Consider the following 13,343-nt stretch of genomic DNA (forward strand, 5'->3'; position numbering starts at 1 on the left):
ATAATCTAGCACACCTGTGCAGGTTTGACATGACATGACAGGTAGCTGTCTTGTGGGTGGTGCTGAATCCTGTTAAATGACATGAGGGTCTCATGCCTATACACAAGGGTGTGTCATTGCTGTTGCTTGACCATGCATTGGTTTCTGTGGTCAGTGAATGATAAAAACTAAATTTACCATCCATTGATGGATGGGAAATCCGCCATGAGGCATTTGTTTTTAGAAACTGCTGCTCACAACCAATGTTGCAATGGAGTGTCTCCATCTGCTGGTGGTATTGGAAAGGCATTAGTGCTATGACAGGGTCTGAAGAAGAAGAAGAAGAAGAAGACGGAAAAAAATATATATAAAAAGAAAAAGAGAGAGAGAGAGAGACTGACTTAGTGAGCGAGTGAGTGAGAGAGTGAGAGTGAGTGAGAGTGAATGAGTGAGTGAGTGATTGAGTGAGTGAGTGAGTGAGAACAAATGAGTTAAAGCAAGTGAGTGAGAGAGATCGAATGAATGAAAGTCTGAATGACAGAAAGAAAAAAGGATGAAGAAAGAAGCATGAAGAAAAAAAAATGTATATGGAGTTGCTGACATGAGTGCAATCTACAAAGCCGTTGAGGCTGATCCTCATGGGAGGATTATTGCACCAGGACCCTTAGCACTTTTAAAATGCCATTCAATGCCACGGGCTAGATGTAAACTGCAGATGACCATGTTGTGGTAGTTACCATGGATACCCAAGTGATGTGTGAGCTAACACATAGGCCCAACAGATTCCAAGAAGGCCAGAATCACCAGCGGCACCACCATCGATTGTCAGGTCACCCGGATTCAGCAAATACCAGAGTCCAAAATGATGCAGGTTTATACTGTTAATTTTCAGTTTATCGTTACAGTTGGTGTTATTCCATGTCGGAAGGGACGCAGCTACAGCCAGTGGGGTAACTAGAGACAGGCAGGCAGCTATGTGCAACAAAGGTAGGCGTGTTGTTTTCATATGCAGATCTGAAATATTGTCTTATATGCAAGAGGAGGAGTGATGGGGGTTCAGGCAAAAGCCAGGCTATGGATTGCATTGCTAAATGCTCCATCAGAGTGCAATGGTCGCCTGTCCTTTTTTTAAGTGATGATGTGGGTTTAGCCTGTGCTGTATGTATGTATGGGTGGCTGACTGCCACCCACCCAGAAAGTGTATGGGAGGCTGGTTGGCTGCCAGCCTTCCTTCCATTCCTATGAGTAATGTGAGTGCTCATGAAGGGGACATGGTTGGGTCCACCCCTTTCCCGGTTATCCCCTCTAGGCTTTTTGGCTTAGATCAAGTGTAAAAAAAAGAAAGGATCTTGCGACAGATCGCATCCTGAGGCACGTTTTTTTTTGTGTGAATACTTGCACTTGGGTGACTTGTGAGCACATACTGATACATACGTTCCCTATCTGGGGACCATAAATTAAATGGATTTTTGAGAAAGGGAGCTGATTTGGAAGCTTGCTTCTGTCGCCCTATGCATTGACCCGATGTGGCAGTATCTTCAGGTAGTGAACAGTGCACCACCCCATTCCAGTGTTAAACAAGAAAGATTCTCATTTAATCCTCCGTGGGTGAGAATTTGAGTTTGAGAATTGGAGACCAAAATGATGAGTTGCACTGACTGGTTTATGAACGTCTATTCATTTAGCGTTTTGATGACCATGTTTGCACACTGATTGGTGTAAAAAAATAAAATAAAACTAAATAATAATAATCTAGCACACCTGTGCAGGTTTGACATGACATGACAGGTAGCTGTCTTGTGGGTGGTGCTGAATCCTGTTAAATGACATGAGGGTCTCATGCCTATACACAAGGGTGTGTCATTGCTGTTGCTTGACCATGCATTGGTTTCTGTGGTCAGTGAATGATAAAAACAAAATTTACCATCCATTGATGGATGGGAAATCCGCCATGAGGCATTTGTTTTTAGAAACTGCTGCTCACAACCAATGTTGCAATGGAGTGTCTCCATCTGCTGGTGGTATTGGAAAGGCATTAGTGCTATGACAGGGTCTGAAGAAGAAGAAGAAGAAGAAGACGGAAAAAAATATATATAAAAAGAAAAAGAGAGAGAGAGAGAGAGACTGACTTAGTGAGCGAGTGAGTGAGAGAGTGAGAGTGAATGAGAGTGAATGAGTGAGTGAGTGAGTGAGAACAAATGAGTTAAAGCAAGTGAGTGAGAGAGATCGAACGAATGAAAGTCTGAATGACAGAAAGAAAAAAGGATGAAGAAAGAAGCATGAAGAAAAAAAAATGTATATGGAGTTGCTGACATGAGTGCAATCTACAAAGCCGTTGAGGCTGATCCTCATGGGAGGATTATTGCACCAGGACCCTTAGCACTTTTAAAATGCCATTCAATGCCACGGGCTAGATGTAAACTGCAGATGACCATGTTGTGGTAGTTACCATGGATACCCAAGTGATGTGTGAGCTAACACATAGGCCCAACAGATTCCAAGAAGGCCAGAATCACCAGCGGCACCACCATCGATTGTCAGGTCACCCGGATTCAGCAAATACCAGAGTCCAAAATGATGCAGGTTTATACTGTTAATTTTCAGTTTATCGTTACAGTTGGTGTTATTCCATGTCGGAAGGGACGCAGCTACAGCCAGTGGGGTAACTAGAGACAGGCAGGCAGCTATGTGCAACAAAGGTAGGCGTGTTGTTTTCATATGCAGATCTGAAATATTGTCTTATATGCAAGAGGAGGAGTGATGGGGGTTCAGGCAAAAGCCAGGCTATGGATTGCATTGCTAAATGCTCCATCAGAGTGCAATGGTCGCCTGTCCTTTTTTTAAGTGATGATGTGGGTTTAGCCTGTGCTGTATGTATGTATGGGTGGCTGACTGCCACCCACCCAGAGAGTGTATGGGAGTCTGGTTGGCTGCCAGCCTTCCTTCCATTCCTATGAGTAATGTGAGTGCTCATGAAGGGGACATGGTTGGGTCCACCCCTTTCCCGGTTATCCCCTCTAGGCCTTTTGGCTTAGATCAAGTGTAAAAAAAGAAAGGATCTTGCGACAGATCGCATCCTGAGGCACGTTTTTTTTTGTGTGAATACTTGCACTTGGGTGACTTGTGAGCACATACTGATACATACGTTCCCTATCTGGGGACCATAAATTAAATGGATTTTTGAGAAAGGGAGCTGATTTGGAAGCTTGCTTCTGTCGCCCTATGCATTGACCCGATGTGGCAGTATCTTCGAGTAGTGAACAGTGCACCACCCCATTCCAGTGTTAAACAAGAAAGATTCTCATTTAATCCTCCGTGGGTGAGAATTTGAGTTTGAGAATTGGAGACCAAAATGATGAGTTGCACTGACTGGTTTAAGAACGTCTATTCATTTAGCATTTTAATGACCATGTTTGCACACTGATTGGTGTAAAAAAATAAAATAAAACTAAATAATAATAATCTAGCACACCTGTGCAGGTTTGACATGACATGACAGGTAGCTGTCTTGTGGGTGGTGCTGAATCCTGTTAAATGACATGAGGGTCTCATGCCTATACACAAGGGTGTGTCATTGCTGTTGCTTGACCATGCATTGGTTTCTGTGGTCAGTGAATGATAAAAACAAAATTTACCATCCATTGATGGATGGGAAATCCGCCATGAGGCATTTGTTTTTAGAAACTGCTGCTCACAACCAATGTTGCAATGGAGTGTCTCCATCTGCTGGTGGTATTGGAAAGGCATTAGTGCTATGACAGGGTCTGAAGAAGAAGAAGAAGAAGACGGAAAAAAATATATATAAAAAGAAAAAGAGAGAGAGAGAGAGAGACTGACTTAGTGAGCGAGTGAGTGAGAGAGTGAGAGTGAGTGAGAGTGAATGAGTGAGTGAGTGATTGAGTGAGTGAGTGAGTGAGAACAAATGAGTTAAAGCAAGTGAGTGAGAGAGATCGAATGAATGAAAGTCTGAATGACAGAAAGAAAAAAGGATGAAGAAAGAAGCATGAAGAAAAAAAAATGTATATGGAGTTGCTGACATGAGTGCAATCTACAAAGCCGTTGAGGCTGATCCTCATGGGAGGATTATTGCACCAGGACCCTTAGCACTTTTAAAATGCCATTCAATGCCACGGGCTAGATGTAAACTGCAGATGACCATGTTGTGGTAGTTACCATGGATACCCAAGTGATGTGTGAGCTAACACATAGGCCCAACAGATTCCAAGAAGGCCAGAATCACCAGCGGCACCACCATCGATTGTCAGGTCACCCGGATTCAGCAAATACCAGAGTCCAAAATGATGCAGGTTTATACTGTTAATTTTCAGTTTATCGTTACAGTTGGTGTTATTCCATGTCGGAAGGGACGCAGCTACAGCCAGTGGGGTAACTAGAGACAGGCAGGCAGCTATGTGCAACAAAGGTAGGCGTGTTGTTTTCATATGCAGATCTGAAATATTGTCTTATATGCAAGAGGAGGAGTGATGGGGGTTCAGGCAAAAGCCAGGCTATGGATTGCATTGCTAAATGCTCCATCAGAGTGCAATGGTCGCCTGTCCTTTTTTTAAGTGATGATGTGGGTTTAGCCTGTGCTGTATGTATGTATGTATGGGTGGCTGACTGCCACCCACCCAGAGAGTGTATGGGAGTCTGGTTGGCTGCCAGCCTCCCTTCCATTCCTATGAGTAATGTGAGTGCTCATGAAGGGGACATGGTTGGGTCCACCTCTTTCCCGGTTATCCCCTCTAGGCCTTTTGGCTTAGATCAAGTGTAAAAAAAGAAAGGATCTTGCGACAGATCGCATCCTGAGGCACGTTTTTTTTTGTGTGAATACTTGCACTTGGGTGACTTGTGAGCACATACTGATACATACGTTCCCTATCTGGGGACCATAAATTAAATGGATTTTTGAGAAAGGGAGCTGATTTGGAAGCTTGCTTCTGTCGCCCTATGCATTGACCCGATGCGGCAGTATCTTCGGGTAGTGAACAGTGCACCACCCCATTCCAGTGTTAAACAAGAAAGATTCTCATTTAATCCTCCGTGGGTGAGAATTTGAGTTTGAGAATTGGAGACCAAAATGATGAGTTGCACTGACTGGTTTATGAACGTCTATTCATTTAGCGTTTTAATGACCATGTTTGCACACTGATTGGTGTAAAAAAATAAAATAAAACTAAATAATAATAATCTAGCACACCTGTGCAGGTTTGACATGACATGACAGGTAGCTGTCTTGTGGGTGGTGCTGAATCCTGTTAAATGACATGAGGGTCTCATGCCTATACACAAGGGTGTGTCATTGCTGTTGCTTGACCATGCATTGGTTTCTGTGGTCAGTGAATGATAAAAACAAAATTTACCATCCATTGATGGATGGGAAATCCGCCATGAGGCATTTGTTTTTAGAAACTGCTGCTCACAACCAATGTTGCAATGGAGTGTCTCCATCTGCTGGTGGTATTGGAAAGGCATTAGTGCTATGACAGGGTCTGAAGAAGAAGAAGAAGAAGAAGAAGAAGAAGAAGACGGAAAAAAATATATATAAAAAGAAAAAGAGAGAGAGAGAGAGACTGACTTAGTGAGCGAGTGAGTGAGAGAGTGAGAGTGAGTGAGAGTGAATGAGTGAGTGAGTGATTGAGTGAGTGAGTGAGTGAGTGAGAACAAATGAGTTAAAGCAAGTGAGTGAGAGAGATCGAATGAATGAAAGTCTGAATGACAGAAAGAAAAAAGGATGAAGAAAGAAGCATGAAGAAAAAAAAATGTATATGGAGTTGCTGACATGAGTGCAATCTACAAAGCCGTTGAGGCTGATCCTCATGGGAGGATTATTGCACCAGGACCCTTAGCACTTTTAAAATGCCATTCAATGCCACGGGCTAGATGTAAACTGCAGATGACCATGTTGTGGTAGTTACCATGGATACCCAAGTGATGTGTGAGCTAACACATAGGCCCAACAGATTCCAAGAAGGCCAGAATCACCAGCGGCACCACCATCGATTGTCAGGTCACCCGGATTCAGCAAATACCAGAGTCCAAAATGATGCAGGTTTATACTGTTAATTTTCAGTTTATCGTTACAGTTGGTGTTATTCCATGTCGGAAGGGACGCAGCTACAGCCAGTGGGGTAACTAGAGACAGGCAGGCAGCTATGTGCAACAAAGGTAGGCGTGTTGTTTTCATATGCAGATCTGAAATATTGTCTTATATGCAAGAGGAGGAGTGATGGGGGTTCAGGCAAAAGCCAGGCTATGGATTGCATTGCTAAATGCTCCATCAGAGTGCAATGGTCGCCTGTCCTTTTTTTAAGTGATGATGTGGGTTTAGCCTGTGCTGTATGTATGTATGGGTGGCTGACTGCCACCCACCCAGAAAGTGTATGGGAGGCTGGTTGGCTGCCAGCCTTCCTTCCATTCCTATGAGTAATGTGAGTGCTCATGAAGGGGACATGGTTGGGTCCACCCCTTTCCCGGTTATCCCCTCTAGGCCTTTTGGCTTAGATCAAGTGTAAAAAAAGAAAGGATCTTGCGACAGATCGCATCCTGAGGCACGTTTTTTTTTGTGTGAATACTTGCACTTGGGTGACTTGTGAGCACATACTGATACATACGTTCCCTATCTGGGGACCATAAATTAAATGGATTTTTGAGAAAGGGAGCTGATTTGGAAGCTTGCTTCTGTCGCCCTATGCATTGACCCGATGTGGCAGTATCTTCGGGTAGTGAACAGTGCACCACCCCATTCCAGTGTTAAACAAGAAAGATTCTCATTTAATCCTCCGTGGGTGAGAATTTGAGTTTGAGAATTGGAGACCAAAATGATGAGTTGCACTGACTGGTTTATGAACGTCTATTCATTTAGCGTTTTAATGACCATGTTTGCACACTGATTGGTGTAAAAAAATAAAATAAAACTAAATAATAATAATCTAGCACACCTGTGCAGGTTTGACATGACATGACAGGTAGCTGTCTTGTGGGTGGTGCTGAATCCTGTTAAATGACATGAGGGTCTCATGCCTATACACAGAGGTGTGTCATTGCTGTTGCTTGACCATGCATTGGTTTCTGTGGTCAGTGAATGATAAAAACAAAATTTACCATCCATTGATGGATGGGAAATCCGCCATGAGGCATTTGTTTTTAGAAACTGCTGCTCACAACCAATGTTGCAATGGAGTGTCTCCATCTGCTGGTGGTATTGGAAAGGCATTAGTGCTATGACAGGGTCTGAAGAAGAAGAAGAAGAAGAAGCAGAAGAAGAAGACGGAAAAAAATATATATAAAAAGAAAAAGAGAGAGAGAGAGAGAGACTGACTTAGTGAGCGAGTGAGTGAGAGAGTGAGAGTGAGTGAGAGTGAATGAGTGAGTGAGTGATTGAGTGAGTGAGTGAGTGAGTGAGAACAAATGAGTTAAAGCAAGTGAGTGAGAGAGATCGAATGAATGAAAGTCTGAATGACAGAAAGAAAAAAGGATGAAGAAAGAAGCATGAAGAAAAAAAAATGTATATGGAGTTGCTGACATGAGTGCAATCTACAAAGCCGTTGAGGCTGATCCTCATGGGAGGATTATTGCACCAGGACCCTTAGCACTTTTAAAATGCCATTCAATGCCACGGGCTAGATGTAAACTGCAGATGACCATGTTGTGGTAGTTACCATGGATACCCAAGTGATGTGTGAGCTAACACATAGGCCCAACAGATTCCAAGAAGGCCAGAATCACCAGCGGCACCACCATCGATTGTCAGGTCACCCGGATTCAGCAAATACCAGAGTCCAAAATGATGCAGGTTTATACTGTTAATTTTCAGTTTATAGTTACAGTTGGTGTTATTCCATGTCGGAAGGGACGCAGCTACAGCCAGTGGGGTAACTAGAGACAGGCAGGCAGCTATGTGCAACAAAGGTAGGCGTGTTGTTTTCATATGCAGATCTGAAATATTGTCTTATATGCAAGAGGAGGAGTGATGGGGGTTCAGGCAAAAGCCAGGCTATGGATTGCATTGCTAAATGCTCCATCAGAGTGCAATGGTCGCCTGTCCTTTTTTTAAGTGATGATGTGGGTTTAGCCTGTGCTGTATGTATGTATGGGTGGCTGACTGCCACCCACCCAGAAAGTGTATGGGAGGCTGGTTGGCTGCCAGCCTTCCTTCCATTCCTATGAGTAATGTGAGTGCTCATGAAGGGGACATGGTTGGGTCCACCCCTTTCCCGGTTATCCCCTCTAGGCCTTTTGGTTTAGATCAAGTGTAAAAAAAGAAAGGATCTTGCGACAGATCGCATCCTGAGGCACGTTTTTTTTTGTGTGAATACTTGCACTTGGGTGACTTGTGAGCACATACTGATACATACGTTCCCTATCTGGGGACCATAAATTAATTGGATTTTTGAGAAAGGGAGCTGATTTGGAAGCTTGCTTCTGTCGCCCTATGCATTGACCCGATGTGGCAGTATCTTCGGGTAGTGAACAGTGCACCACCCCATTCCAGTGTTAAACAAGAAAGATTCTCATTTAATCCTCCGTGGGTGAGAATTTGAGTTTGAGAATTGGAGACCAAAATGATGAGTTGCACTGACTGGTTTATGAACGTCTATTCATTTAGCGTTTTAATGACCATGTTTGCACATTGATTGGTGTAAAAAAATAAAATAAAACTAAATAATAATAATCTAGCACACCTGTGCAGGTTTGACATGACATGACAGGTAGCTGTCTTGTGGGTGGTGCTGAATCCTGTTAAATGACATGAGGGTCTCATGCCTATACACAAGGGTGTGTCATTGCTGTTGCTTGACCATGCATTGGTTTCTGTGGTCAGTGAATGATAAAAACAAAATTTACCATCCATTGATGGATGGGAAATCCGCCATGAGGCATTTGTTTTTAGAAACTGCTGCTCACAACCAATGTTGCAATGGAGTGTCTCCATCTGCTGGTGGTATTGGAAAGGCATTAGTGCTATGACAGGGTCTGAAGAAGAAGAAGAAGAAGAAGAAGACGGAAAAAAATATATATAAAAAGAAAAAGAGAGAGAGAGAGAGAGACTGACTTAGTGAGCGAGTGAGTGAGAGAGTGAGTGAGAGTGAATGAGTGAGTGAGTGATTGAGTGAGTAAGTGAGTGAGTGAGTGAGAACAAATGAGTTAAAGCAAGTGAGTGAGAGAGATCGAATGAATGAAAGTCTGAATGACAGAAAGAAAAAAGGATGAAGAAAGAAGCATGAAGAAAAAAAAATGTATATGGAGTTGCTGACATGAGTGCAATCTACAAAGCCGTTGAGGCTGATCCTCATGGGAGGATTATTGCACCAGGACCCTTAGCACTTTTAAAATGCCATTCAATGCCACGGGCTAGATGTAAACTGCAGATGACCATGTTGTGGTAGTTACCATGGATACCCAAGTGATGTGTGAGCTAACACATAGGCCCAACAGATTCCAAGAAGGCCAGAATCACCAGCGGCACCACCATCGATTGTCAGGTCACCCGGATTCAGCAAATACCAGAGTCCAAAATGATGCAGGTTTATACTGTTAATTTTCAGTTTATCGTTACAGTTGGTGTTATTCCATGTCGGAAGGGACGCAGCTACAGCCAGTGGGGTAACTAGAGACAGGCAGGCAGCTATGTGCAACAAAGGTAGGCGTGTTGTTTTCATATGCAGATCTGAAATATTGTCTTATATGCAAGAGGAGGAGTGATGGGGGTTCAGGCAAAAGCCAGGCTATGCATTGCTAAATGCTCCATCAGAGTGCAATGGTCGCCTGTCCTTTTTTTAAGTGATGATGTGGGTTTAGCCTGTGCTGTATGTATGTATGGGTGGCTGACTGCCACCCACCCAGAAAGTGTATGGGAGGCTGGTTGGCTGCCAGCCTTCCTTCCATTCCTATGAGTAATGTGAGTGCTCATGAAGGGGACATGGTTGGGTCCACCCCTTTCCCGGTTATCCCCTCTAGGCCTTTTGGCTTAGATCAAGTGTAAAAAAAGAAAGGATCTTGCGACAGATCGCATCCTGAGGCACGTTTTTTTTTGTGTGAATACTTGCACTTGGGTGACTTGTGAGCACATACTGATACATAAGTTCCCTATCTGGGGACCATAAATTAAATGGATTTTTGAGAAAGGGAGCTGATTTGGAAGCTTGCTTCTGTCGCCCTATGCATTGACCCGATGTGGCAGTATCTTCGGGTAGTGAACAGTGCACCACCCCATTCCAGTGTTAAACAAGAAAGATTCTCATTTAATCCTCCGTGGGTGAGAATTTGAGTTTGAGAATTGGAGACCAAAATGATGAGTTGCACTGACTGGTTTATGAACGTCTATTCATTTAGCGTTTTAATGACCATGTTTGCACACTGATTGGTGTAAAAAAATAAAATAAAACTAAATAATAATAATCTAGCACACCTGTGCAGGTTTGACATGACATGACAGGTAGCTGTCTTGTGGGTGGTGCTGAATCCTGTTAAATGACATGAGGGTCTCATGCCTATACACAAGGGTGTGTCATTGTTGTTGCTTGACCATGCATTGGTTTCTGTGGTCAGTGAATGATAAAAACAAAATTTACCATCCATTGATGGATGGGAAATCCGCCATGAGGCATTTGTTTTTAGAAACTGCTGCTCACAACCAATGTTGCAATGGAGTGTCTCCATCTGCTGGTGGTATTGGAAAGGCATTAGTGCTATGACAGGGTCTGAAGAAGAAGAAGAAGAAGAAGACGGAAAAAAATATATATAAAAAGAAAAAGAGAGAGAGAGAGAGAGAGACTGACTTAGTGAGCGAGTGAGTGAGAGAGTGAGAGTGAGTGAGAGTGAATGAGTGAGTGAGTGATTGAGTGAGTGAGTGAGTGAGTGAGAACAAATGAGTTAAAGCAAGTGAGTGAGAGAGATCGAATGAATGAAAGTCTGAATGACAGAAAGAAAAAAGGATGAAGAAAGAAGCATGAAGAAAAAAAAATGTATATGGAGTTGCTGACATGAGTGCAATCTACAAAGCCGTTGAGGCTGATCCTCATGGGAGGATTATTGCACCAGGACCCTTAGCACTTTTAAAATGCCATTCAATGCCACGGGCTAGATGTAAACTGCAGATGACCATGTTGTGGTAGTTACCATGGATACCCAAGTGATGTGTGAGCTAACACATAGGCCCAACAGATTCCAAGAAGGCCAGAATCACCAGCGGCACCACCATCGATTGTCAGGTCACCCGGATTCAGCAAATACCAGAGTCCAAAATGATGCAGGTTTATACTGTTAATTTTCAGTTTATCGTTACAGTTGGTGTTATTCCATGTCGGAAGGGACGCAGCTACAGCCAGTGGGGTAACTAGAGACAGGCAGGCAGCTATGTGCAACAAAGGTAGGCGTGTTGTTTTCATATGCAGATCTGAAATATTGTCTTATATGCAAGAGGAGGAGTGATGGGGGTTCAGGCAAAAGCCAGGCTATGGATTGCATTGCTAAATGCTCCATCAGAGTGCAATGGTCGCCTGTCCTTTTTTAAGTGATGATGTGGGTTTAGCCTGTGCTGTATGTATGTATGGGTGGCTGACTGCCACCCACCCAGAAAGTGTATGGGAGGCTGGTTGGCTGCCAGCCTTCCTTCCATTCCTATGAGTAATGTGAGTGCTCATGAAGGGGACATGGTTGGGTCCACCCCTTTCCCGGTTATCCCCTCTAGGCCTTTTGGCTTAGATCAAGTGTAAAAAAAGAAAGGATCTTGCGACAGATTGCATCCTGAGGCACGTTTTTTTTTGTGTGAATACTTGCACTTGGGTGACTTGTGAGCACATACTGATACATACGTTCCCTATCTGGGGACCATAAATTAAATGGATTTTTGAGAAAGGGAGCTGATTTGGAAGCTTGCTTCTGTCGCCCTATGCATTGACCCGATGTGGCAGTATCTTCGGGTAGTGAACAGTGCACCACCCCATTCCAGTGTTAAACAAGAAAGATTCTCATTTAATCCTCCGTGGGTGAGAATTTGAGTTTGAGAATTGGAGACCAAAATGATGAGTTGCACTGACTGGTTTATGAACGTCTATTCATTTAGCGTTTTAATGACCATGTTTGCACACTGATTGGTGTAAAAAAATAAAATAAAACTAAATAATAATAATCTAGCACACCTGTGCAGGTTTGACATGACATGACAGGTAGCTGTCTTGTGGGTGGTGCTGAATCCTGTTAAATGACATGAGGGTCTCATGCCTATACACAAGGGTGTGTCATTGCTGTTGCTTGACCATGCATTGGTTTCTGTGGTCAGTGAATGATAAAAACAAAATTTACCATCCATTGATGGATGGGAAATCCGCCATGAGGCATTTGTTTTTAGAAACTGCTGCTCACAACCAATGTTGCAATGGAGTGTCTCCATCTGCTGGTGGTATTGGAAAGGCATTAGTGCTATGACAGGGCCTGAAGAAGAAGAAGAAGAAGACGGAAAAAAATATATATAAAAAGAAAAAGAGAGAGAGAGAGAGAGACTGACTTAGTGAGCGAGTGAGTGAGAGAGTGAGAGTGAGAGTGAATGAGTGAGTGAGTGATTGAGTGAGTGAGTGAGAACAAATGAGTTAAAGCAAGTGAGTGAGAGAGATCGAATGAATGAAAGTCTGAATGACAGAAAGAAAAAAGGATGAAGAAAGAAGCATGAAGAAAAAAAAATGTATATGGAGTTGCTGACATGAGTGCAATCTACAAAGCCGTTGAGGCTGATCCTCATGGGAGGATTATTGCACCAGGACCCTTAGCACTTTTAAAATGCCATTCAATGCCACGGGCTAGATGTAAACTGCAGATGACCATGTTGTGGTAGTTACCATGGATACCCAAGTGATGTGTGAGCTAACACATAGGCCCAACAGATTCCAAGAAGGCCAGAATCACCAGCGGCACCACCATCGATTGTCAGGTCACCCGGATTCAGCAAATACCAGAGTCCAAAATGATGCAGGTTTATACTGTTAATTTTCAGTTTATCGTTACAGTTGGTGTTATTCCATGTCAGAAGGGACGCAGCTACAGCCAGTGGGGTAACTAGAGACAGGCAGGCAGCTATGTGCAACAAAGGTAGGCGTGTTGTTTTCATATGCAGATCTGAAATATTGTCTTATATGCAAGAGAAGGAGTGATGGGGGTTCAGGCAAAAGCCAGGCTATGGATTGCATTGCTAAATTCTCCATCAGAGTGCAATGGTCGCCTGTCCTTTTTTTAAGTGATGATGTGGGTTTAGCCTGTGCTGTATGTATGTATGGGTGGCTGACTGCCACCCACCCAGAAAGTGTATGGGAGGCTGGTTGGCTGCCAGCCTTCCTTCCATTCCTATGAGTAATGTGAGTGCTCATGAA

The 13,343-nt window shown here is 43.4% G+C and overlaps 7 pseudogenes; all 7 read left to right on the forward strand.

Annotated features, from left to right (window-relative positions):
- Positions 1 to 1,277: 1,277 nt before the first annotated feature.
- Positions 1,278 to 1,542, forward strand: LOC130289873 (U2 spliceosomal RNA; annotated as a pseudogene).
- A 1,447-nt stretch (positions 1,543 to 2,989) lies between these two features.
- On the forward strand, positions 2,990 to 3,253 carry LOC130289626 (U2 spliceosomal RNA; annotated as a pseudogene).
- A 1,464-nt stretch (positions 3,254 to 4,717) lies between these two features.
- On the forward strand, positions 4,718 to 4,981 carry LOC130289293 (U2 spliceosomal RNA; annotated as a pseudogene).
- A 1,477-nt stretch (positions 4,982 to 6,458) lies between these two features.
- Positions 6,459 to 6,722, forward strand: LOC130287466 (U2 spliceosomal RNA; annotated as a pseudogene).
- Positions 6,723 to 8,201: 1,479 nt separating this feature from the next.
- On the forward strand, positions 8,202 to 8,465 carry LOC130289802 (U2 spliceosomal RNA; annotated as a pseudogene).
- A 1,463-nt stretch (positions 8,466 to 9,928) lies between these two features.
- LOC130288669 (U2 spliceosomal RNA) lies at positions 9,929 to 10,192 on the forward strand (annotated as a pseudogene).
- A 1,468-nt stretch (positions 10,193 to 11,660) lies between these two features.
- LOC130290209 (U2 spliceosomal RNA) lies at positions 11,661 to 11,924 on the forward strand (annotated as a pseudogene).
- Positions 11,925 to 13,343: the final 1,419 nt, after the last annotated feature.

This window comes from Hyla sarda, chromosome 8 (genome assembly GCF_029499605.1).
Source record: "Hyla sarda isolate aHylSar1 chromosome 8, aHylSar1.hap1, whole genome shotgun sequence".
In the NCBI taxonomy this organism is placed as follows: Eukaryota; Metazoa; Chordata; class Amphibia; order Anura; family Hylidae; genus Hyla; species Hyla sarda.